This window comes from Cupressus sempervirens, chromosome 3, assembly GCF_028749045.1.
Source record: "Cupressus sempervirens isolate cs-2001-9-10 chromosome 3, ASM2874904v1, whole genome shotgun sequence".
In the NCBI taxonomy this organism is placed as follows: Eukaryota; Viridiplantae; Streptophyta; class Pinopsida; order Cupressales; family Cupressaceae; genus Cupressus; species Cupressus sempervirens.
Window position 1 is genome coordinate 975,156,232 of NC_143120.1, and position 13,411 is coordinate 975,169,642.

At 33.5% G+C, this 13,411-nt stretch overlaps 1 protein-coding gene across 1 annotated transcript in view; it reads right to left on the reverse strand.

The window, feature by feature from the left end:
- The window catches only part of DIS1 (Actin-like ATPase superfamily protein), a 124,016-nt gene that overhangs the window by 39,523 nt on the left and 71,082 nt on the right, over window positions 1–13,411 (reverse strand). The gene's annotated exons all lie outside the window — the stretch shown is intronic.

Here is a 13,411-nt window from a genome sequence, read left to right on the forward strand (position 1 = left end):
AGAGGATAAAGGACTAAGTCAGAAGGTCATGAGGCTTTGCATGGGCTTTGTGAACTGTTTCAGACATTCCAATGGCAGATCCTACTTTTTAGGAGGTCTCTCTATATTTAGGGAATGGCTGAGAGTTGGTTCCACGGTGTCTACAGACCATTCTGGATAATTTGAGACATCCCCTAAATTTTAGGGACGCATCCATTTTTTAATGGAGGTCTGTCAGTTGACTGGTTGACCACCCGGAGGACCATAGAGCAGAGCAGGATCCCTTTTGAGTAGTTTTAATTGATTGGAGACAATATCCTACTTTTTAGGGAGAATCCCTATTTTTAGAGAGGAACTATCAATTGGCCTACATGACTCAGACATCATCAGTGATTAGGCAGCTTCAGTCAGTTTCCAATTTTTAGTCCAAATTAGTGTTTTATGATAAAACTGGGAAATATTTAAAAATATTTTCTAAGTTTCAATTATATAAGTTTATAATAAAGTGAGTATTATAATCACTTCATATTATAATAATAAATTATGGCAAGACCATGGGCCCATCTTCCTACATGGAATAACTTACAAGCTGTTTTTTGTTAATGATGAATAACATGCCTTGGAGGGTTCAAATTATTGAGAAGGCGTAAATTTTATCAGAAAGTCAATAAAATATAATATGAAAACCCTACAGCCATTCGAACTTAATGTAGAAAGGGCCAAGAAAAAGTTGGGCTTTCATTTGAGACATCCAGGTTTATTATATTCATTCCAAAATTGAGATTGGTGCTTTGAAATAAGGGTTTACAGAAATTTCATCCTTCAAGAACAAAAACTCTTGAAGAGGACAAGCTGGACGTACCCCCAGTTTGTCTATAGATTGGAGTCTCTGTGTTATATCAGCTGGTGAAAGGAATTTGAGCATTCTTGGAGCATTGACAGAATTGAATGTGCAGATCAGAATTGAGGAAGATAAATAATACTTGTTAAAGATATGATAGCATCGGTCAGAGTTCAAGGAAAAGACCTGGCATCTGTATGCATATGTGTGTACATGTATGTATACCAGTTCACCATGTGAACTGATATACATGCATAGACACACATATACATAGACAGTAATATTACCATTGTCATTATGATCAGAAAATCCTTGCAATTGACCAAATCATCATTATCAAACTAAGTATGAATTTTGAAGCATTCAGATTATATATTCTCTTGGATCATGTTTGATCAAGTAAATAAGTAGTGGTTATGATTATTACTTATTCCAGATCGAAGTTTGCTAATGATTAATTTAAACCTAATCATACCCAATTAGGATTGGGTCCTTTAATAATGCTCTTTATATATAATCGTGTCTCTTCATGAAGAGACCTATGGTGAATAGACTTGACTGTCTATGCTGTATCCCTTCCAGCAAATATAAATAAGGATTCAAACAAGGGTTACGATCATCGAAATTAATATATGGTTCTATCTCTCCACAATAACGTCAGATCAAGCATCAGAAATAAATCGCTGTAAGACTTATCTCTCAATTGGATAGCTAACTGATTCATATCTGTACTGACATATTATTACCTGCAAAACCAAAGTTCAGATCAGTATTATTACAGTCTGATATTTTTAGATCAATATTATCAGTCTGATATAAGTTTAACAGTCGTTTTCAATACTGATAAGTAGGAGATATTTCCAACGACAAGTCAAATTGTGATATTGCTATCAGCATTCAACTGTGTACTTTTTGAGTCAAACTCATTGACCCATGTTTCAATGAGTCAATCACTTACTCAAAACTGTGTGCTTTGTGAATCACTTACTCATGAAACATGAGTCAATGAGTTTGACTCAAAAACTACACAGTTGAATGCTGATAGTAATATCAAAATAAATAATAATGTTCACAAATTGCAGACAAGAAAATTGCAGTAGAATTCAGCATTTACTTTCCCTCCTATCATAGGAATCATAATTGTACATCACAGGAGAGGAGTGGGTGTCACAGAGAGAAGTGATCCCTTTCATTTCAGATCGGTTATTGGCTGAATTGGCAGATTTGGTTCAGATCGGTGGTATTGAGGAGTACATTCATTAATTACATAAATTTCTACACCCAGTTGTACAAGCCATGTGTACCCCACGTCATCTCCAGCTGCTACCATGGTTGCAGCAGCAGTATTTGCAAAAAAATCAGAATTTGTCATCTCCATCAGTAGGCATGAGACAGAAAGGAGCCCAGTTCAAAGGTTAACAGCCAAACATATCAATTTGGTTATTTATTGTGATTGCCAGCGCATACAGACAAGTACGGATATGTAGCTTTTGTCTTCAATAAAATCAGAAGTTAGAACTTTGAGATCAGAATTTCATTATTGTTTGTATCTTAATTTGCTTCAGAATTAGTTTCAGTTTGGTGTGTTGCATTCTTCATATAATCCAAGAAGCCAAAAAATATCAGAATATCAGAATACACAAAAAAATCAGAAAATTGAGAAAACTCAAAAAAAATCAAACTTCCTTCAAATCCTGATCAAAGTGAAAAATCAGAAAAAAAAACAGCTATTTGTTTTAATTTTTAAATCCTATTTTGGATCTTTCAAATTCCAAAAGAAAATAGAGGAAACTAGCAGAGTCAGGTAAAAGACCTGCAACATCATAAACTGTGTTGGGCTGATTGTTTGCAGAGATCGAACGGACAGAAATAAGAACATATGTAAAATGGCAAGAGAGCAATTTCTTCCCAGCATTTTGTTTCTAGATATAAGCAGCATCAGAAACAAGGATTGTGGACTTGGAGATACAGATATCAACTACAATTCTTCATCCAATATAATTATGATTTTCAGTCATCTTCTAAAAATTTGGAAGTGGTTTTAAATTTGAACAATTTTCATTGTATAGAGATATCTCTCTAGCCTATTTTTTTCTTCTTTCTACTATAAGTTTTGAATGGCTTTAAAGTTTACTAAAGATATGTGCTGTTATTTTTTATACTACTAATTTCCAATAACCAATGTCAATTCTAGAGCTGCCTTCTAACCTTGCCACATTCAATGCAGAAAATAGAACCAAAATGTGATCCTCATAAGCCATGCAGATTGTGAAAACTATCAGAAATGTTGGGTTACTTATCATTGCTTGATAACCTTATCCCTTTTGGATCAGAGAAAGAGAATGAGAAACCTATATGGTGGGAGACATTTTTGAGCTCGTCAGAATTAACAACATCAACTAGAAGCCACTCATCCAATTCTTAGGCCCGAACAAGACAGATACCTTTGTGAGCATTGTACCCCACGTCATCTCCAGCTGCTACCATGGTTGCAGCAGCAGTATTCGCAGAAAAATCAGAATTTGTCATCTCCATCGGTAGGCATGAGACAGGAAAGGAGCCCAGTTCAAAAGTTAACAGCCAAACATATCATTTTGGTTATTTATTATAATTGCCAGTGCATACAGACAAGTACGGATATGTAGCTTTTGTCTTCAATAAAATCAGAAGTTAGAACTTTGAGATCAGAATTTCATTACTGTTTGTATCTTAATTTGCTTCAGAATTAGTTTCAGTTTGGTGTGTTGCATTCTTCATATAATCCAAGAAGCCAAAAAATATCAGAATATCAGAATACACAAAAAAATCAGAAAATTGAGAAAACTCAAAAAAAATCAAACTTCCTTCAAATCCTGATCAAAGTAAAAAATCAGAAAAGAAACAGCTATTTGTTTTAAATCCTATTTTGGATCTTTCAAATTCCAAAAGACAATAGAGGAAACTAGCAGAGTCAGGTAAAAGACCTGCAACATCATAAACTGTGTTGGGCGATTGTTTGCAGAGATCGAACGGACAGAAATAAGAACATAAGTAAAATGGCAAGAGAGCAATTTCTTCCCAGCATTTTGTTTCTAGATATAAGCAGCATCAGAAACAAGGATTGTGGACTTGGAGATACAGATATCAACTACAATTCTTCGTCCAATATAATTATGATTTTCAGTCATCTTCTAAGAATTTGGAAATGGTTTTAAATTTGAACAATTTTCATTGTATAGAGATATCTCTCTAACCTATTTTTTTCTTCTTTCTACTATGAGTTTTGAATGGCTTTAAAGTTTACTAAAGATATGTGCTGTTATTTTTTATACTACTAATTTCCAACAACCAATGTCAAATCTAGAGCTACCTTCTAACCTTGCCACATTCAATGCAGAAAATAGAACCAAGATGTGATCCTCGTAAGCCAAGCAGATTGTGAAAACTATCAGAAATGTCGGGTTACGTATCATTGCTTGATAACCTTATCCCTTTTGGATCAGAGAAAGAGAATGAGAAACCTATATGGCGGGAGAAATTTTTGAGCTCGTCAGAATTAACAACATCAACTAGAAGCCACTCATCCAATTCTTAGGCCCGAACAAGACAGATACCTTTGTGAGCATTTATCTGCCATCTCGGTCAGCTTTCCCTCCCTTCATATTTCATGGGAAAGTCCACATTAGCACTAGACTTTAATGTAAACTCAGAAGAGATTATGGGTTGGAAATTTCAAAGTTCAGTGAGCCTATCTATAGAGATGAACAATTCTGGTATACAAAAGTTGGCCTCAGCATGACTTTGTGTGTCACCTGAAGAGAGATAAAAGAGAAAAAAAAGGAATAACATCAAATACAATTAAGTTTTACTAATGTAGATGAGAATATTATTGACTCCTAAAATAGTGAACAACAAAAAATAATAGCATATTAGCATTTTTTAGCAAAAACAAAGAATATTGACTGGTGTAATTCTTTGGCATTTTATTTTTGCTGACCAGATGAACTGCCATTATAAGCATGCATCTGTATATCCAATCTATGCTTTCAAAGCACATCTGCACTTAAAAACAAATAATTTGCATCAGAGTTAAATGATCATGTTAAAATAACATTTTCTATGTCACACAATGAGTCTGACAAATATAAAAGGTAAATACAAACTTCTTGGCAGGCAATACTCCAAAAGAATTTTGTCCCTCAATGCTCTTATCAAGCAAGGGCAAATGAGAAAATCTATTTGATTGAAAACATGGCCATGATTAAGGCCTGTTGATGTTGTAGCTCCAATCAGATTGAATTAATCTGGAGACGATTCCTCTATGGTTATTGGTCAAACATAATTGCATTTAATTAATCGTCAACTAGACATGTCTACTTGCACGCACGCGCACGCACACACACAAACACACACACACACACACACATAATTGTTGATATTGTCTAATAGCAATCAACTTACACTAACCAATATTGATTAACATATAGACATGTCTCTTCATGAGACATGTCTCTTCTATTCCTATATATATACATTCAGATCTGTGAGACATGTCTCTTCTATTCCTATATATATATACATTCAGATCTGGACTTGAAGAATACATACTTCACAAGCAGTTCTATTACATTTGCAGCGCTCTCAAAATTAACATGGTACCAGAGCCAGGCTGCTTATGCAAATTCTTAAAAGAAGTTTAAAATTACACGATGCACAATCCTGTAGAGGCTGTCCATAGTTGAATTGTACATTTCCTTGAGGCTCCAATATTTTTAGCAACTGTACCTAAAGGTGAGGGGACTAGGCCATCCGCACATAACTAGCCAGTCAGTCCATGAGAGTGAATAGGAAGCAATGGTCCACTTGGGTGCCGGTCTCCTGCTAAGTTTTTTTGTAAGTAATGTCAAAACATAAGACGTTTTTGTTATAAGATAATCCCATTAACTTCATACCAGTTTGGAGATAACTCATGAATGGTGGTGATCAGGCTTAAATATGTGTAGAATGAATACTGAATATGCAGGATCTTCCAGTAAGAACAAGCCAGTATTGTGTTGTCCTCCATTTTCCACCACAAAATGTAGGCAACAGTACGAAACTTTTCAATTGAGTTACGCTTTTCTCTGAGATAACTGTTATTTGATTGGCAAAGATTGATCAAATGATAGTTCCCAATTCATTAATGAATCCTTTTATTGAAGGCTCCCGTCAAGTCTTTTCCGTTTTTTCAGATTATTAGCCTATGCTTGATTTTTGAGGCCTTCAAAGTCCCTTTTGCATTTTTGAGTGTTTGTTTCATTTGTTTGAGTCTTTTTACTTCCTTCAATCTCTTGCTTTCGGTTTTCCCTTAGATTCAAGATATCTTGAGACTTAATTGGAGTTGTCAGTCAAAGGATATCATGGTTCAAGTGCCTAAAAAGTGGGTTCTCCAAGTTCAATTGCATATTTAAAATATCGTCCTTATTTTCTAATATTGAGTTGCACTTTTTGAAAAATATAACTTAAAATGACTTTATGTTATGTTTTTAAGTTACTTTATGACTTCAGACTTATCACTTAAGTAATTAAAGTCATTATAGTGCACTTTATGCTATAATTTGATATTGAGTTGCTTTTAAATTTATCACTTAAGTAACTTTCTTACTTTATAGTCTAATTTGATGTTGAGATTTACTTTAATGTTTTATTTTAAAACATTTAAGTGAAATATCACTTTTTGAACATATTTACACATAATATGTAAAATATATAGCGCAAATATGTATTTGACCCCTTTAAGTGATATTTTCAATTAGACATGTGCTCAATAGAAATCTTAAGTGATGCAACTCCATTACATGCTCTTTTTGAAATGATTTACATGTAATGCATCCAAGAGAACCCAATTTTGGCTTGGCCATCCAAATGCATTGCATATTTAAAACATGCAAGCACTTCTAGAGAACCCGATTTTCCAAAGAGGTGGAGTTTTGGTCAAAACACATGCAAATGCATGACATGTAAATGCAAGGCATAAAAATGCAGCATGTAATGGGATCTTCTAAACCCGATTTTGGTCTATGGATGAGTTTTATGTCTTTACATTGCACATTTAAAACTTGCATTTGAGTTTTATAAACCTGATTTTGTTCTTGCACTCAAAAATATCGCATGTAAATGCATCTACAGAACCCCATCTTGGCTTCTAAATCAAAACATGTGATTGCATTGACTATTTTATACATGTGTTTGGGCTGGAAGAACCCGATTTTGCTCTATAGGCAAACGCATGACATGTAATAGGCTTGAAGACCCCGATTTTTTCTCCTTGAAGAAAAATGTTTAAACTTTTGCATTGCCAATGTATATGAGTTGCATGCTAAAGCCTTCTCTAAACCCGTTTTTGGCTTATGGGGTAAAAACGTGGCATGCAAAAGCCTTTTACAAACCCGATTTACCTTAAAGGAATGTGTTTGCATAAAAAGCGTCACATGCATTTGCTCTTGGAGAACCCGATTTTAATTGCAACATGAGATGTATGTGTTTTTCTTGCCCATTAAAACATGTGTTTGCGTTCTCTAAACCCGATCCTGGGCATTCCAAAGCAAAAATGTACATCTAAAGAGCACTTCTAAACCCGAGTTTGGTCTTCTAAAGCAAAAACAACCATCTTCAAGGGCATTTAGAACACATTTTTACCTAGCAGCTTGGAAGGAAAGGAACTCTTGAAGCATTTGTCTCAAATACATGCACATGCAATACAAGTTGGACACCGCAATTTGCCAAAAGGAGACTTTTTCAAACCTTGAAATCCTTTCAAGAAGTGTGATCAGCACTTAGGGAGACATTTGCAAGATCACTGGCAACATCTTGTGTCATGGCCCCCACTTAGAACCCTAATTATAGTGTGCTCATCCTGAGGGGAAGGTTTAAACAATGAAGATAAATGGATGATATAAAATAATCTCAATATACACTATTAAATACATTACTATTAACTATTGATATAATGATAAATGAATATAATATATTCATTAAGTATGATATAAGATTATAAGATTATATATATCAACGTATTGATATAATAATGATATTATATTAATAAATATAATATAAAATAGCAATATATCACATATTATGATTGAAATGTATAGTTATTAGATGTTAAAGAATAAATAATATTTATGATAATTAATAATAAAATAACCAATAAAAATTATGAAAATCGTAATAAATAATAATATATTAATCATAGAAATAATAATTAAAATAAGGGCATTAGAAGAGTCACATCCCTTCAAACATATCAATTATATAAGGATATCAAAGTTTTCTTAAATATAGAGGAGGAATGAAAAACATATATATATTCAAGAAGATCAAATGTGGAACATCAGAAATGGTATCAGAGCATGTTCTTGCCATCCTAATGGGAATAACATCAATTGAAGAAATTAAGAAAAAAGGAAAAAACAGCTGATATCCAATGTAGAAAGAGAATGAACATACAGAAAAATAGAGGAACCATATCTTACAGATACACACATGGCTATATATACCTTGGGCATACTACGTGTAAATCGTATTTACCAAAAAGAGGTAGTTGTCAACATGGAAGATTCATAGACAACCGTTAAAATCAATGATAAGTGATGATAAGGGAAATCACCTTGACATAGAACAAATATCAAATCTACTTCTCTTAGGGGAAATCCCAATCAAAGTATTTTACGATTTATTTTTTCAAAAAGATAATATATTTCATAAATCAATCTTATGTCACGAGAATCAAGCGACAAGGATGCTTCTGTGCAAAGATTAGAAGAATTGGTATATAACATCAAAATTGATTGAACAAGCTATAGAGTATCAATGCGACAAGGGAGTCCATCATTATGAAGGAATGCATAAGGCAAGAGTAATTGCCAATATCAAATATAATATAGTATTGGAAAACATGGCGATCAAACTAATTAAGCAAACCATTTGCCCACAATCATATAGTCTATTCAATATATAATTAGTAAGATCCTTGAGCTTCTCCAATATTTAAAAATTTGAAGAAAACGAACTCGATAATGAAGAGTAAACTAATGATTGTCCAAGTACATGTTCTAAATCAAGAGTTGTATCAAAATAATAAGCAATTATGTGCAAAGAGACATAAAATTATCAAAATAGTAAAAGGGAGTAATGTATGAAGAAGTCAAACTCTATAATGACAATTTTCATGGTAAAGAGTTGGACAACGAGTATGTATAATTCAATGTTTGCATAAGAGAAATAGTAAAATACTTGTGTGGATTATTGGATGTTATACAATTTTGTATGGTTCTATATACAAAATGAGGGATATGATCAATTCAATAATCCACTCTTCTTTGCAAGTATTACTAAGTGTAATACAGTGAGTATATATTGTAAATGTTTGAACACTTAATCAAGTGTATCTTAGTAATGCGATACCATGTTCACTTAAACAATGAGAATGATTTCTTCATTTGTGGATCAGTTGATCAACTCTCGGCCTGGGGCACATAATAACTATTCAAAACAAAAAAATCTCTCGAACCAAGTCAGTCTACGAAAGTCATCTTGATGGGAGGAATGGAATTAGATACAATCAGCTATGTATGGATTTGCAGAAGTCGTGCACCATAAATCGCACATGATATGATACGAAATTGTCGCGAGAAGTTGACATAAAACTAGACATGATGCACTTCTTTGTGTCCAGAAGATATTGGCATGAGCATCACCATGGCAAGGAGAACTAGGGAACCACTTTACATACAATAGCACAGAGACCCCAACTAATCGGGTTGTGCTCATATTGGACTATCCAAGCCAAATGGTAAGGCATTAGGTGACCTCCCAAATGACAATGCCCATTTGTTCATATGGCCAAGTGTTGAAAGCATTCGCGAGCCCTAAAGTAAGAAAATTCAACTGAATTGTTAATGAAGATGTTATGTTACAAATGGATAATGGGAAAATATGATTTCCATTAGACAAAGACAAGTATCTTACCACACCACCACAGTACAAAGCCATATGAATGGTGTATAAACATATTTTATCATTGATGAGAGTGTGGAAAGGTACGTTGAAGGACAACATATAAGGCATGCATTATTCTCATTTCTTACTTCATTTACATGTAGAAATAGATATTATGAATTTCAAATATCATGCAAGGAAAATATTAAATAATTTCAAATATTATAGATGTTTAACATCTAAATGAGATTATGTTCATATTTTATGGAAATCAATATTGTTTTCAAGGCGATATAACTAATCCTAGGTATTATTATAATTTCTAACATTATTTGAAATGTGATTTCTAACATTAATAGAATATAATTGTGTTCAAATATATAAATAGGATTAGCGTCTTAAGAGACAAATTAATTTTTATCATACACTCTACCATCTAAACTATTATTAAGCTTGATTTGAGTCTAATCTATTTGTAATTAATGTTATTAGTAAACCATGGGTGAGTCAATAAGAACTCTTGTATTAATACGTAGTGGATAGGGAGTGTGCATAGGGAGAGGAGTAGATCACTCACATTGGGGCAAGGGAACCCCATGTAGATCGTGTCCAAACTCGAGCAGCTATGAATCTACCATCCATTATGAGATTTGATACATGGGAATATTGACATTATCCAAAATTACTAAAGGTATTTAGAATTCTTTATGATGGATAGGGAGTGTGCACAAGGGGAGGAGTAAACCGGTCGCGTTGGGGTAAGAGAATCACAATATGGATAAAGATCTGGGGGAGTCCCAAGTTGAGCGTGTCCATACTCAAGAAACAATAAATCTACCATCCACATCAAAATTAAACATGTTCCTAGTGAGTAGGGAGTGTGCACAGGGAGAGGAGTAAATCGGACACATTAGGGCAAGAGAATCCCAATATGGATAAAAATCTCAGAGAGCTCCAAGCTGAGTGTATCCAAACTCGAGGAGCAGTAAATCTACCATCCACTATGGAATTAGGCACCTTATTGTAGAACTAAAGGAATTTTGTTACAATTCACATCCTCAAGAACTTTTTCTAGACAAGGGAAAGGAGCACGACATTCACAGTCAAGTTGGTAAAACATTTCCTTCACCTTTTTAGACGATATAAAATAATCTCAATATATACTATTAAATACATTACTATTAACTATTGATATAATAATAAATGAATTTAATATATTCATAAAGTATGATATAAGATTATAAGATTATATATTACTATAAGATTATATATTACTATAAGATTATATAAGATTATATTTATCAACATATTGATATAACAATGATATTATATTAATAAATATAATATAACATAGTAATAAATCAAATATTATGATTGAAATGTATAGTTATTAGATGTTAAAGAATAAATAATATTTATGATAATTAATAATCAAATAAAGAACAACGATTATGAAAATGTTAATAAATAATAATATGTTAATCATATAAATAATAATTAAAATAAGGGCATTAGAAGAGTCACATCCCTTCAAACATTACAAATATATAAGTATATCAAAGTTATTTTTTCAAATAGAGGAGGAATAAAAAACATATATATATATATAAAAGCGAGAAGATCAGATGTGCAACTTCGCATCTTGCACATGCATTTACATCTTCTAAGCCAATTTGAAGCTAAGGTTTGAATCTTTCAAAGGCTTTGGATCATTGCATGCAAACACACGTGGAGAACCCAATTTTGGAGAGAACAAGTTCATCCTAACTTCTTTTTCTTCCAAATTTTGCTCATTGCTCTCCAAGTAAGTGTAAGGATTCGATTTTGCTTGCATTTCTTGCTTGCTTTGCTAATTTTCTGCATTCTTTCGCTCTTCATCATCAATTTGTTCAAATGCAGCCCTAGCTTTTTTCATCAAGTTATTAAATAAGTTTAAAACCTTCATTTTGTTGCAAATGCAAAAGGTTTTCCATCTCAAAAACAAAATTGCATTCAAAGTGAAGGTTTGGAGTTTGTCAAAGTTTGAATCAAAGCAAGAGGTATGATTTTCTTTTGTTTTTATGATTCTTTATATACTTTGTTGTTTCGTTTGGTTTGTTTTTGAAGAGAAGTTGGAGGTTTCCCCCCAAGAATGCAAGTGCATTTCCATGCTTCCATCTTCCATGTTCAATCTATTTTCCAAATACATCCAAACTCCATATTCCAACACATGTAATCGTATTCTACAAATCCGATTATATATTTACATAAGTAAAAACAATGGATTTTTACCACATGTAAAAGCCTCTAATAAACCTTAATTTCGTAAAATCCCCACATTTTAAATACCAAAACTCTCATTGTGCATACAAACATATAATTCCAACTTGCATTCTTGACCATTCAAAACAAAAGCCCCACTTTGCCTACATGTAATCCACCATCGTAAACCCGATTTTGGTCATCTTTGCCCAAAATACAAGTTGTTTCATTCATTTCTAGCCTTTAAGTTGGGAAACTTGTCCCTTTATGAGAGTTGGAAAGTCATCAAACACATTTCTTAGGTTTTCACATTGCTCCAATGGGGGAATAGTTGGAGTTGAGAAGAGATAGGCAATGTTGACATATTCACCTAAGAAATAAGAATGGTAGGCATGAATACGGTGGAAAATGAGTCCATGTCATGGTCTATGACAGCCAAGAATGGTTCCTCATGGGCAGACGACTCTTAGTTGCTAGGTGGTTGTGGAGGAGATATAATCATTATTTCACCCTCTTCTTCATCATTTGATTTTTGTGTTTGGAGAGGTGCTTGAGATGAATGTGAGGGCATAACAAATTTTCCTCCTTTGAGCTTCAGTTTGAAACTTTTACTTGGCCCCAAGGTGGATAATCCATCCTTTTTTTACCTCCACTTGAGACTTCCAATTAGTCCGAAATGAATGCAATCTACTCCAGCCTTCATATGGACTCTCTTTAGACCTTTTCTTTTCAGCCATGTGTTTGTGTTCAACAAAATAGACTGCAATCTTTCAAAGATAAAAGTCGCCTCTTTCTGTTGCCATTGGATGGGAATGGGGAAAATCTTTTCTAGTTGGTCCAAGATCATATCATCATCCTCAATCCCTTCTGGAATATGAACCATGTTGAGGTCAATGATTTGTTGCAAGGTAAACCCACAGTAGTCCATTCTAGCAATATTTACATCACTGCGTAAATCAACTCAAACATCCTCCATGTGATGAACATGGGTGAATGCCCTTTTTATCTTGGAATGTGTTCCTCTGTGATCAAAGTCAGATATGGGTCTGAACTTCTTCAGTGTGATGAGTTGAAGTTCAAATTCAATGGCTTTCCCTTTATACACTGAGATAAGTGCATATTTGCCAATCTGGAGAGGTTTGGTAGTGGAAATGTCGAATCTTGGCCTATGCTAACTAGTTTGATACAACTATAGTTCCATTAGTTGTCTTGCCAGTTCTATGAGAATTATCATATCAGTAGGATACCTTGGCAAAGTGTATGGTTCTCCTTCAAAATAACCAACTCTCAAGTAAGTGAAAGTTGGTAATTGTAGAAAAATACATCCATTATAATTTACTTTCTCTCATGCCTCAACTAATACTCTTTTTGTCGCTAAATCCTTCTTGAAAA